The following is a 12,831-nucleotide window of genomic DNA, read 5'->3' as shown; positions in this document are numbered from 1 at the left end:
CAGGAACTGTGTTGTGTCTCGGGCGTCAGATGAAACAGGAACTGTGTTGTGTCTCGGGCATCAGATGAAACAGGAACTGTGTTGTGTCTCGGGCATCAGATGAAACAGGAACTGTGTTGTTTCGCGGGCGTCAGATGAAACAGGAACTGTGTTGTGTCTCGGGCGTCAGATGAAACAGGAACTGTGTTGTTTAGCGGGCGTCAGATGAAACAGGAACTGTGTTGTGTCTCGGGCGTCAGATGAAAAAGGAACTGTGTTGTTTCGCGGGCGTCAGATGAAACAGGAACTGTGTTGTGTCTCGGGCATCAGATGAAACAGGAACTGTGTTGTTTCGCGGGCGTCAGATGAAACAGGAACTGTGTTGTGTCTCGGGCGTCAGATGAAACAGGAAGTGTGTTGTTTCGCGGGCGTCAGATGAAACAGGAACTGTGTTGTGTCTCGGGCGTCAGATGAAACAGAAACTGTGTTGTGTCTCGGGCGTCAAATGAAACAGGAACTGTGTTGTTTCGCGGGCGTCAGATGAAACAGGAACTGTTTTGTGTCTCGGGCGTCAGATGAAACAGGAACTGTGTTGTGTCTTGGGCATCAGATGAAACAGGAACTGTGTTATGTCTCGGGCATCAGATGAAACAGGAACTGTGTTGTTTCGCGGGCGTCAGATGAAACAGGAACTGTGTTGTGTCTCGGGCGTCAGATGAAACAGGAACTGTGTTGTTTAGCGGGCGTCAGATGAAACAGGAACTGTGTTGTGTCTCGGGCGTCAGATGAAAAAGGAACTGTGTTGTTTCGCGGGCGTCAGATGAAACAGGAACTGTGTTGTGTCTCGGGCATCAGATGAAACAGGAACTGTGTTATGTCTCGGGCATCAGATGAAACAGGAACTGTGTTGTTTCGCGGGCGTCAGATGAAACAGGAACTGTGTTGTGTCTCGGGCGTCAGATGAAACAGGAACTGTGTTGTTTCGCGGGCGTCAGATGAAACAGGAACTGTGTTGTGTCTCGGGCGTCAGATGAAACAGGAACTGTGTTGTTTCGCGGGCGTCAGATGAAACAGGAACTGTGTTGTGTCTCGGGCGTCAGATGAAACAGGAACTGTGTTGTTTCGTGGGCGTCAGATGAAACAGGAACTGTGTTGTGTCTCGGGCGTCAGATGAAACAGGAACTGTGTTTTTTCGCGGGCGTCAGATGAAACAGGAACTGTGTTGTGTCTCGGGCGTCAGATGAAACAGGAACTGTGTTGTTTAGCGGGCGTCAGATGAAACAGGAACTGTTTTGTGTCTCGGGCGTCAGATGAAACAGGAACTGTGTTGTGTCTCGGGCATCAGATGAAACAGGAACTGTGTTGTGTCTCGGGCATCAGATGAAACAGGAACTGTGTTGTTTCGCGGGCGTCAGATGAAACAGGAACTGTGTTGTGTCTCGGGCGTCAGATGAAACAGGAACTGTGTTGTGTCTCGGGCGTCAGATGAAACAGGAAGTGTGTTGTTTCGCGGGCGTCAGATGAAACAGGAACTGTGTTGTGTCTCGGGCGTCAGATGAAACAGGAACTGTGTTGTGTCTCGGGCGTCAGATGAAACAGGAACTGTGTTGTTTCGCGGGCGTCAGATGAAACAGGAACTGTTTTGTGTCTCGGGCGTCAGATGAAACAGGAACTGTGTTGTGTCTCGGGCGTCAGATGAAACAGGAACTGTGTTGTGTCTCGGGCGTCAGATGAAACAGGAACTGTGTTGTTTCGCGGGCGTCAGATGAAACAGGAACTGTGTTGTGTCTCGGGCGTCAGATGAAACAGGAACTGTGTTGTTTCGCGGGCGTCAGATGAAACAGGAACTGTGTTGTGTCTCGGGCGTCAGATGAAACAGGAAGTTTGTTCTTTCGCGGGCGTCAGATGAAACAGGAACTGTGTTGTGTCTCGGGCGTCAGATGAAACAGGAACTGTGCTGTTTAGCGGGCGTCAGATGAAACAGGAACTGTTTTGTGTCTCGGGCGTCAGATGAAACAGGAACTGTGTTGTGTCTCGGGCGTCAGATGAAACAGGAACTGTGTTGTGTCTCGGGCATCAGATGAAACAGGAACTATGTTGTGTCTCGGGCATTAGATGAAACAGGAACTGTGTTGTTTCGCGGGCGTCAGATGAAACAGGAACTGTGTTGTGTCTCGGGCGTCAGATGAAACAGGAACTGTGTTGTTTAGCGGGCGTCAGATGAAACAGGAACTGTGTTGTGTCTCGGGCGTCAGATGAAAAAGGAACTGTGTTGTTTCGCGGGCGTCAGATGAAACAGGAACTGTGTTGTGTCTCGGGCGTCAGATGAAACAGGAACTGTGTTATGTCTCGGGCATCAGATGAAACAGGAACTGTGTTGTTTCGCGGGCGTCAGATGAAACAGGAACTGTGTTGTGTCTCGGGCGTCAGATGAAATAGGAAGTGTGTTGTTTCGCGGGCGTCAGATGAAACAGGAACTGTGTTGTGTTCGGGCGTCAGATGAAACAGAAACTGTGTTGTGTCTCGGGTGTCAAATGAAACAGGAACTGTGTTGTTTCGCGGGCGTCAGATGAAACAGGAACTGTTTTGTGTCTCGGGCGTCAGATGAAACAGGAACTGTGTTGTTTAGCGGGCGTCAGATGAAACAGGAACTGTGTTGTGTCTCGGGCGTCAGATGAAACAGGAACTGTGTTATTTCGCGGGCGTAAGATGAAACAGGAACTGTGTTGTGTCTCGGGCGTCAGATGAAACAGGAACTGTGTTGTTTCGCGGGCGTCAGATGAAACAGGAACTGTGTTGTGTCTCGGGCATCAGATGAAACAGGAACTGTGTTGTTTCGCGGGCGTCAGATGAAACAGGAACTGTGTTGTGTCTCGGGCGTCAGATGAAACAGGAACTGTGTTGTTTAGCGGGCGTCAGATGAAACAGGAACTGTGTTGTGTCTCGGGCGTCAGATGAAAAAGGAACTGTGTTGTTTCGCGGGCGTCAGATGAAACAGGAACTGTGTTGTGTCTCGGGCATCAGATGAAACAGGAACTGTGTTATGTCTCGGGCATCAGATGAAACAGGAACTGTGTTGTTTCGCGGGCGTCAGATGAAACAGGAACTCTGTTGTGTCTCGGGCGTCAGATGAAACAGGAAGTGTGTTGTTTCGCGGGCGTCAGATGAAACAGGAACTGTGTTGTGTCTCGGGCGTCAGATGAAACAGAAACTGTGTTGTGTCTCGGGCGTCAAATGAAACAGGAACTGTGTTGTTTCGCGGGCGTCAGATGAAACAGGAACTGTTTTGTGTCTCGGGCGTCAGATGAAACAGGAACTGTGTTGTTTAGCGGGCGTCAGATGAAACAGGAACTGTGTTGTGTCTCGGGCGTCAGATGAAACAGGAACTGTGTTGTTTCGCGGGCGTAAAATGAAACAGGAACTGTGTTGTGTCTCGGGCGTCAGATGAAACAGGAACTGTGTTGTTTCGCGGGCGTCAGATGAAACAGGAACTGTGTTGTGTCTCGGGCGTCAGATGAAACAGGAACTGTGTTTTTTCGCGGGCGTCAGATGAAACAGGAACTGTGTTGTGTCTCGGGCGTCAGATGAAACAGGAACTGTGTTGTTTAGCGGGCGTCAGCTGAAACAGGAACTGTTTTGTGTCTCGGGCGTCAGATGAAACAGGAACTGTGTTGTGTCTCGGGCATCAGATGAAACAGGAACTGTGTTGTGTCTCGGGCGTCAGATAAAACAGGAACTGTGTTGTTTCGCGGGCGTCAGATGAAACAGGAACTATGTTGTGTCTCGGTCATCAGATGAAACAGGAACTGTGTTGTGTCTCGGGCATCAGATGAAACAGGAACTGTGTTGTTTCGCGGGCGTCAGATGAAACAGGAACTGTGTTGTGTCTCGGGCGTCAGATGAAACAGGAACTGTGTTGTTTCGCGGGCGTCAGATGAAACAGGAACTGTGTTGTGTCTCGGGCGACAGATGAAACAAGGAACTGTGTTGTTTCGAGGGCGTCAGATGAAACAGGAACTGTGTTGTGTCTCGGGCGTCAGATGAAACAGGAACTGTGTTGTTTCGCGGGCGTCAGATGAAACAGGAACTGTATTGTGTCTCGGGCGTCAGATGAAACAGGAACTGTGTTGTTTCGTGGGCGTCAGATGAAACAGGAACTGTGTTGTTTCTCGGGCGTCAGATGAAAAAGGAACTGTGTTGTTTCGCTGGCGTCAGATGAAACAGGAACTGTGTTGTGTCTCGGGCATCAGATGAAACAGGAACTGTGTTATGTCTCGGGCATCAGATGAAACAGGAACTGTGTTGTTTCGCGGGCGTCAGATGAAACAGGAACTGTGTTGTGTCTCGGGCGTCAGATGAAACAGGAACTGTGTTGTTTCGCGGGCGTCAGATGAAACAGGAACTGTGTTGTGTCTCGGGCGTCAGATGAAACAGGAACTGTGTTGTTTAGCGGGCGTCAGATGAAACAGGAACTGTGTTGTGTCTCGGGCGTCAGATGAAACAGGAACTGTGTTGTTTCGCGGGCGTCAGATGAAACAGGAACTGTGTTGTGTCTCGGGCGTCAGATGAAAAAGAAACTGTGTTGTTTCGCGGGCGTCAGATGAAACAGGAACTGTGTTGTGTCTCGGGCATCAGATGAAACAGGAACTGTGTTATGTCTCGGGCATCAGATGAAACAGGAACTGTGTTGTTTCGCGGGCGTCAGATGAAACAGGAACTGTGTTGTGTCTCGGGCGTCAGATGAAACAGGAACTGTGTTGTTTCGCGGGCGTCAGATGAAACAGGAACTGTGTTGTTTCGCGGGCGTCAAATGAAACAGAAACTGTGTTGTGTCTCGGGCGTCAGATGAAACAGGAACTGTGTTTTTTCGCGGGCGTCAGATGAAACAGGAACTGTGTTGTGTCTCGGGCGTCAGATGAAACAGGAACTGTGTTGTGTCTCGGGCATCAGATGAAACAGGAACTGTGTTGTGTCTCGGGCATCAGATGAAACAGGAACTGTGTTGTTTCGCGGGCGTCAGATGAAACAGGAACTGTGTTTTTTCGCGGGCGTCAGATGAAAAAGGAACTGTGTTGTGTCTCGGTCATCAGATGAAACAGGAACTGTGTTGTGTCTCGGGCATCAGATGAAACAGGAACTGTGTTGTTTCGCGGGCGTCAGATGAAACAGGAACTGTGTTGTGTCTCGGGCGTCAGATGAAACAGGAACTGTGTTGTTTCGCGGGCGTCAGATGAAACAGGAACTGTGCTGTGTCTCGGGCGTCAGATGAAACAGGAACTGTGTTGTTTCGCGGGCGTCAGATGAAACAGGAACTGTGTTGTGTCTCGGGCGTCAGATGAAACAGGAACTGTGTTGTTTCGCGGGCGTCAGATGAAACAGGAACTGTGTTGTTTCGCGGGCGTCAAATGAAACAGAAACTGTGTTGTGTCTCGGGCGTCAGATGAAACAGGAACTGTGTTTTTTCGCGGGCGTCAGATGAAACAGGAACTGTGTTGTGTCTCGGGCGTCAGATGAAACAGGAACTGTGTTGTGTCTCGGGCATCAGATGAAACAGGAACTGTGTTGTGTCTCGGGCATCAGATGAAACAGGAACTGTGTTGTTTCGCGGGCGTCAGATGAAACAGGAACTGTGTTTTTTCGCGGGCGTCAGATGAAAAAGGAACTGTGTTGTGTCTCGGTCATCAGATGAAACAGGAACTGTGTTGTGTCTCGGGCATCAGATGAAACAGGAACTGTGTTGTTTCGCGGGCGTCAGATGAAACAGGAACTGTGTTGTGTCTCGGGCGTCAGATGAAACAGGAACTGTGTTGTTTCGCGGGCGTCAGATGAAACAGGAACTGTGCTGTGTCTCGGGCGTCAGATGAAACAGGAACTGTGTTGTTTCGAGGGCGTCAGATGAAACAGGAACTGTGTTGTGTCTCGGGCGTCAGATGAAACAGGAACTGTGTTGTTTCGCGGGCGTCAGATGAAACAGGAACTGTATTGTGTCTCGGGCGTCAGATGAAACAGGAACTGTGTTGTTTCGTGGGCGTCAGATGAAACAGGAACTGTGTTGTGTCTCGGGCGTCAGATGAAAAAGGAACTGTGTTGTTTCGCGGGCGTCAGATGAAACAGGAACTGTGTGGTGTCTCGGGCATCAGATGAAACAGGAACTGTGTTATGTCTCGGGCATCAGATGAAAAAGGAACTGTGTTGTTTCGAGGGCGTCAGATGAAACAGGAACTGTGTTGTGTCTCGGGCGTCAGATGAAAAAGGAACTGTGTTGTTTCGAGGGCGTCAGATGAAACAGGAACTGTGTTGTGTCTCGGGCGTCAGATGAAACAGGAACTGTGTTGTGTCTCGGGCGTCAGATGAAACAGGAACTGTGTTGTTTCGCGGGCGTCAGATGAAACAGGAACTGTGTTGTGTCTCGGGCGTCAGATGAAACAGGAACTGTGTTGTTTCGTGGGCGTCAGATGAAACAGGAACTGTTTTGTGTCTCGGGCGTCAGATGAAACAGGAACTGTGTTGTTTAGCGGGCGTCAGATGAAACAGGAACTGTGTTGTGTCTCGGGCGTCAGATGAAACAGGAACTGTGTTGTTTCGCGGGCATCTGATGAAACAGGAACTGTGTTGTGTCTCGGGCGTCAGATGAAACAGGAACTGTGTTGTTTCGCGGGCATCAGATGAAACAGGAACTGTGTTGTGTCTCGGGCGTCAGATGAAACAGGAACTGTGTTTTTTCGCGGGCGTCAGATGAAACAGGAACTGTGTTGTGTCTCGGGCGTCAGATGAAAGAGGAACTGTGTTGTTTAGCGGGCGTCAGATGAAACAGGAACTGTTTTGTGTCTCGGGCGTCAGATGAAACAGGAACTGTGTTGTGTCTCGGGCATCAGATGAAACAGGAACTGTGTTGTGTCTCGGGCATCAGATGAAACAGGAACTGTGTTGTTTCGCGGGCGTCAGATGAAACAGGAACTGTGTTGTGTCTCGGGCGTCAGATGAAACAGGAACTGTGTTGTTTAGCGGGCGTCAGATGAAACAGGAACTGTGTTGTTTCTCGGGCGTCAGATGAAAAAGGAATTGTGTTGTTTCGCGGGCGTCAGATGAAACAGGAACTGTGTTGTGTCTCGGGCATCAGATGAAACAGGAACTGTGTTATGTCTCGGGCATCAGATGAAACAGGAACTGTGTTGTTTCGCGGGCGTCAGATGAAACAGGAACTGTGTTGTGTCTCGGGCGTCAGATGAAACAGGAAGTGTGTTGTTTCGCGGGCGTCAGATGAAACAGGAACTGTGTTGTGTCTCGGGCGTCAGATGAAACAGGAACTGTGTTGTGTCTCGGGCGTCAGATGAAACAGGAACTGTGTTGTTTCGCGGGCGTCAGATGAAACAGGAACTGTTTTGTGTCTCGGGCGTCAGATGAAACAGGAACTGTGTTGTGTCTTGGGCGTCAGATGAAACAGGAACTGTGTTGTGTCTCGGGCGTCAGATGAAACAGGAACTGTGTTGTTTCGCGGGCGTCAGATGAAACAGGAACTGTGTTGTGTCTCGGGCGTCAGATGAAAAAGGAACTGTGTTGTTTCGAGGGCGTCAGATGAAACAGGAACTGTGTTGTGTCTCGGGCGTCAGATGAAACAGGAACTGTGTTGTTTCGCGGGCGTCAGATGAAACAGGAACTGTATTGTGTCTCGGGCGTCAGATGAAACAGGAACTGTGTTGTTTCGTGGGCGTCAGATGAAACAGGAACTGTGTTGTGTCTCGGGCGTCAGATGAAAAAGGAACTGTGTTGTTTCGCGGGCGTCAGATGAAACAGGAACTGTGTTGTGTCTCGGGCATCAGATGAAACAGGAACTGTGTTATGTCTCGGGCATCAGATGAAAAAGGAACTGAGTTGTTTCGAGGGCGTCAGATGAAACAGGAACTGTGTTGTGTCCCGGGCGTCAGATGAAAAAGGAACTGTGTTGTTTCGAGGGCGTCAGATGAAACAGGAACTGTGTTGTGTCTCGGGCGTCAGATGAAACAGGAACTGTGTTGTGTCTCGGGCGTCAGATGAAACAGGAACTGTGTTGTTTCGCGGGCGTCAGATGAAACAGGAACTGTTTTGTGTCTCGGGCGTCAGATGAAACAGGAACTGTGTTGTGTCTCGGGCGTCAGATGAAACAGGAATTGTGTTGTGTCTCGGGCGTCAGATGAAACAGGAACTGTGTTGTTTCGCGGGCGTCAGATGAAACAGGAACTGTGTTGTGTCTCGGGCGTCAGATGAAACAGGAACTGTGTTGTTTCGAGGGCGTCAGATGAAACAGGAACTGTGTTGTGTCTCGGGCGTCAGATGAAACAGGAACTGTGTTGTTTCGCGGGCGTCAGATGAAACAGGAACTGTATTGTGTCTCGGGCGTCAGATGAAACAGGAACTGTGTTGTTTCGTGGGCGTCAGATGAAACAGGAACTGTGTTGTGTCTCGGGCGTCAGATGAAAAAGGAACTGTGTTGTTTCGCGGGCGTCAGATGAAACAGGAACTGTGTTGTGTCTCGGGCATCAGATGAAACAGGAACTGTGTTATGTCTCGGGCATCAGATGAAAAAGGAACTGAGTTGTTTCGCGGGCGTCAGATGAAACAGGAACTGTGTTGTGTCTCGGGCGTCAGATGAAACAGGAACTGTGTTGTTTCGCGGGCGTCAGATGAAACAGGAACTGTGTTGTTTCGCGGGCGTCAAATGAAACAGAAACTGTGTTGTGTCTCGGGCGTCAGATGAAACAGGAACTGTGTTTTTTCGCGGGCGTCAGATGAAACAGGAATTGTGTTGTGTCTCGGGCGTCAGATGAAACAGGAACTGTGTTGTGTCTCGGGCATCAGATGAAACAGGAACTGTGTTGTGTCTCGGGCATCAGATGAAACAGGAACTGTGTTGTTTCGCGGGCGTCAGATGAAACAGGAACTGTGTTTTTTCGCGGGCGTCAGATGAAAAAGGAACTGTGTTGTGTCTCGGTCATCAGATGAAACAGGAACTGTGTTGTGTCTCGGGCATCAGATGAAACAGGAACTGTGTTGTTTCGCGGGCGTCAGATGAAACAGGAACTGTGTTGTGTCTCGGGCGTCAGATGAAACAGGAACTGTGTTGTTTCGCGGGCGTCAGATGAAACAGGAACTGTGCTGTGTCTCGGGCGTCAGATGAAACAGGAACTGTGTTGTTTCGAGGGCGTCAGATGAAACAGGAACTGTGTTGTGTCTCGGGCGTCAGATGAAACAGGAACTGTGTTGTTTCGCGGGCGTCAGATGAAACAGGAACTGTATTGTGTCTCGGGCGTCAGATGAAACAGGAACTGTGTTGTTTCGTGGGCGTCAGATGAAACAGGAACTGTGTTGTGTCTCGGGCGTCAGATGAAAAAGGAACTGTGTTGTTTCGCGGGCGTCAGATGAAACAGGAACTGTGTGGTGTCTCGGGCATCAGATGAAACAGGAACTGTGTTATGTCTCGGGCATCAGATGAAAAAGGAACTGTGTTGTTTCGAGGGCGTCAGATGAAACAGGAACTGTGTTGTGTCTCGGGCGTCAGATGAAAAAGGAACTGTTATGTTTCGAGGGCGTCAGATGAAACAGGAACTGTGTTGTGTCTCGGGCGTCAGATGAAACAGGAACTGTGTTGTTTAGCGGGCGTCAGCTGAAACAGGAACTGTTTTGTGTCTCGGGCGTCAGATGAAACAGGAACTGTGTTGTGTCTCGGGCATCAGATGAAACAGGAACTGTGTTGTGTCTCGGGCATCAGATGAAACAGGAACTGTGTTGTTTCCCGGGCGTCAGATGAAACAGGAACTGTGTTGTGTCTCGGGCGTCAGATGAAACAGGAACTGTGTTGTTTAGCGGGCGTCAGATGAAACAGGAACTGTGTTGTGTCTCGGGCATCAGATGAAACAGGAACTGTGTTGTTTCGCGGGCGTCAGATGAAACAGGAACTGTGTTGTATCTCGGGCGTCAGATGAAACAGGAACTGTGTTGTTTAGCGGGCGTCAGATGAAACAGGAACTGTGTTGTGTCTCGGGCGTCAGATAAAACAGGAACTGTGTTGTTTCGCGGGCGTCAGATGAAACAGGAACTGTGTTGTGTCTCGGTCATCAGATGAAACAGGAACTGTGTTGTGTCTCGGGCATCAGATGAAACAGGAACTGTGTTGTTTCGCGGGCGTCAGATGAAACAGGAACTGTGTTGTGTCTCGGGCGTCAGATGAAACAGGAACTGTGTTGTTTCGCGGGCGTCAGATGAAACAGGAACTGTGTTGTGTCTCGGGCGACAGATGAAACAAGGAACTGTGTTGTTTCGAGGGCGTCAGATGAAACAGGAACTGTGTTGTGTCTCGGGCGTCAGATGAAACAGGAACTGTGTTGTTTCGCGGGCGTCAGATGAAACAGGAACTGTATTGTGTCTCGGGCGTCAGATGAAACAGGAACTGTGTTGTTTCGTGGGCGTCAGATGAAACAGGAACTGTGTTGTGTCTCGGGCGTCAGATGAAAAAGGAACTGTGTTGTTTCGCTGGCGTCAGGTGAAACAGGAACTGTGTTGTGTCTCGGGCATCAGATGAAACAGGAACTGTGTTATGTCTCGGGCATCAGATGAAACAGGAACTGTGTTGTTTCGCGGGCGTCAGATGAAACAGGAACTGTGTTGTGTCTCGGGCGTCAGATGAAACAGGAACTGTGTTGTTTCGCGGGCGTCAGATGAAACAGGAACTGTGTTGTGTCTCGGGCGTCAGATGAAACAGGAACTGTGTTGTTTAGCGGGCGTCAGATGAAACAGGAACTGTGTTGTGTCTCGGGCGTCAGATGAAACAGGAACTGTGTTGTTTCGCGGGCGTCAGATGAAACAGGAACTGTGTTGTGTCTCGGGCGTCTAATGAAAAAGAAACTGTGTTGTTTCGCGGGCGTCAGATGAAACAGGAACTGTGTTGTGTCTCGGGCATCAGATGAAACAGGAACTGTGTTATGTCTCGGGCATCAGATGAAACAGGAACTGTGTTGTTTCGCGGGCGTCAGATGAAACAGGAACTGTGTTGTGTCTCGGGCGTCAGATGAAACAGGAACTGTGTTGTTTCGCGGGCGTCAGATGAAACAGGATCTGTGTTGTTTCGCGGGCGTCAAATGAAACAGAAACTGTGTTGTGTCTCGGGCGTCAGATGAAACAGGAACTGTGTTTTTTCGCGGGCGTCAGATGAAACAGGAACTGTGTTGTGTCTCGGGCGTCAGATGAAACAGGAACTGTGTTGTGTCTCGGGCATCAGATGAAACAGGAACTGTGTTGTGTCTCGGGCATCAGATGAAACAGGAACTGTGTTGTTTCGCGGGCGTCAGATGAAACAGGAACTGTGTTTTTTCGCGGGCGTCAGATGAAAAAGGAACTGTGTTGTGTCTCGGTCATCAGATGAAACAGGAACTGTGTTGTGTCTCGGGCATCAGATGAAACAGGAACTGTGTTGTTTCGCGGGCGTCAGATGAAACAGGAACTGTGTTGTGTCTCGGGCGTCAGATGAAACAGGAACTGTGTTGTTTAGCGGGGTCAGATGAAACAGGAACTGTTTTGTGTCTCGGGCGTCAGATGAAACAGGAACTGTGTTGTGTCTCGGGCATCAGATGAAACAGGAACTGTGTTGTGTCTCGGGCATCAGATGAAACAGGAACTGTGTTGTTTCGCGGGCGTCAGATGAAACAGGAACTGTGTTGTGTCTCGGGCGTCAGATGAAACAGGAACTGTTTTGTGTCTCGGGCGTCAGATGAAACAGGAACTGTGTTGTTTCGCGGGCGTCAGATGAAACAGGAACTGTGCTGTGTCTCGGGCGTCAGATGAAACAGGAACTGTGTTGTTTCGAGGGCGTCAGATGAAACAGGAACTGTGTTGTGTCTCGGGCGTCAGATGAAACAGGAACTGTGTTGTTTCGCGGGCGTCAGATGAAACAGGAACTGTATTGTGTCTCGGGCGTCAGATGAAACAGGAACTGTGTTGTTTCGTGGGCGTCAGATGAAACAGGAACTGTGCTGTGTCTCGGGCGTCAGATGAAACAGGAACTGTGTTGTTTCGAGGGCGTCAGATGAAACAGGAACTGTGTTGTGTCTCGGGCGTCAGATGAAAAAGGAACTGTGTTGTTTCGCGGGCGTCAGATGAAACAGGAACTGTGTTGTGTCTCGGGCGTCAGATGAAACAGGAACTGTGTTATGTCTCGGGCATCAGATGAAACAGGAACTGTGTTGTTTCGCGGGCGTCAGATGAAACAGGAACTGTGTTGTGTCTCGGGCGTCAGATGAAACAGGAAGTGTGTTGTTTCGCGGGCGTCAGATGAAACAGGAACTGTGTTGTGTCTCGGGCGTCAGATGAAACAGGAACTGTGTTGTGTCTCGGGCGTCAGATGAAACAGGAACTGTGTTGTTTCGCGGGCGTCAGATGAAACAGGAACTGTTTTGTGTCTCGGGCGTCAGATGAAACAGGAACTGTGTTGTGTCTCGGGCGTCAGATGAAACAGGAACTGTGTTGTGTCTCGGGCGTCAGATGAAACAGGAACTGTGTTGTTTCGCGGGCGTCAGATGAAACAGGAACTGTGTTGTGTCTCGGGCGTCAGATGAAACAGGAACTGTGTTGTATCGAGGGCGTCAGATGAAACAGGAACTGTGTTGTGTCTCGGGCGTCAGATGAAACAGGAACTGTGTTGTTTCGCGGGCGTCAGATGAAACAGGAACTGTATTGTGTCTCGGGCGTCAGATGAAACAGGAACTGTGTTGTTTCGTGGGCGTCAGATGAAACAGGAACTGTGTTGTGTCTCGGGCGTCAGATGAAAAAGGAACTGTGTTGTTTCGCGGGCGTCAGATGAAACAGGAACTGTGTTGTGTCTCG

This window comes from Lampris incognitus, chromosome 1 (assembly GCF_029633865.1).
Source record: "Lampris incognitus isolate fLamInc1 chromosome 1, fLamInc1.hap2, whole genome shotgun sequence".
NCBI lineage: Eukaryota > Metazoa > Chordata > Actinopteri > Lampriformes > Lampridae > Lampris > Lampris incognitus.
Note: the sequence above shows the minus strand (reverse complement) of the source record.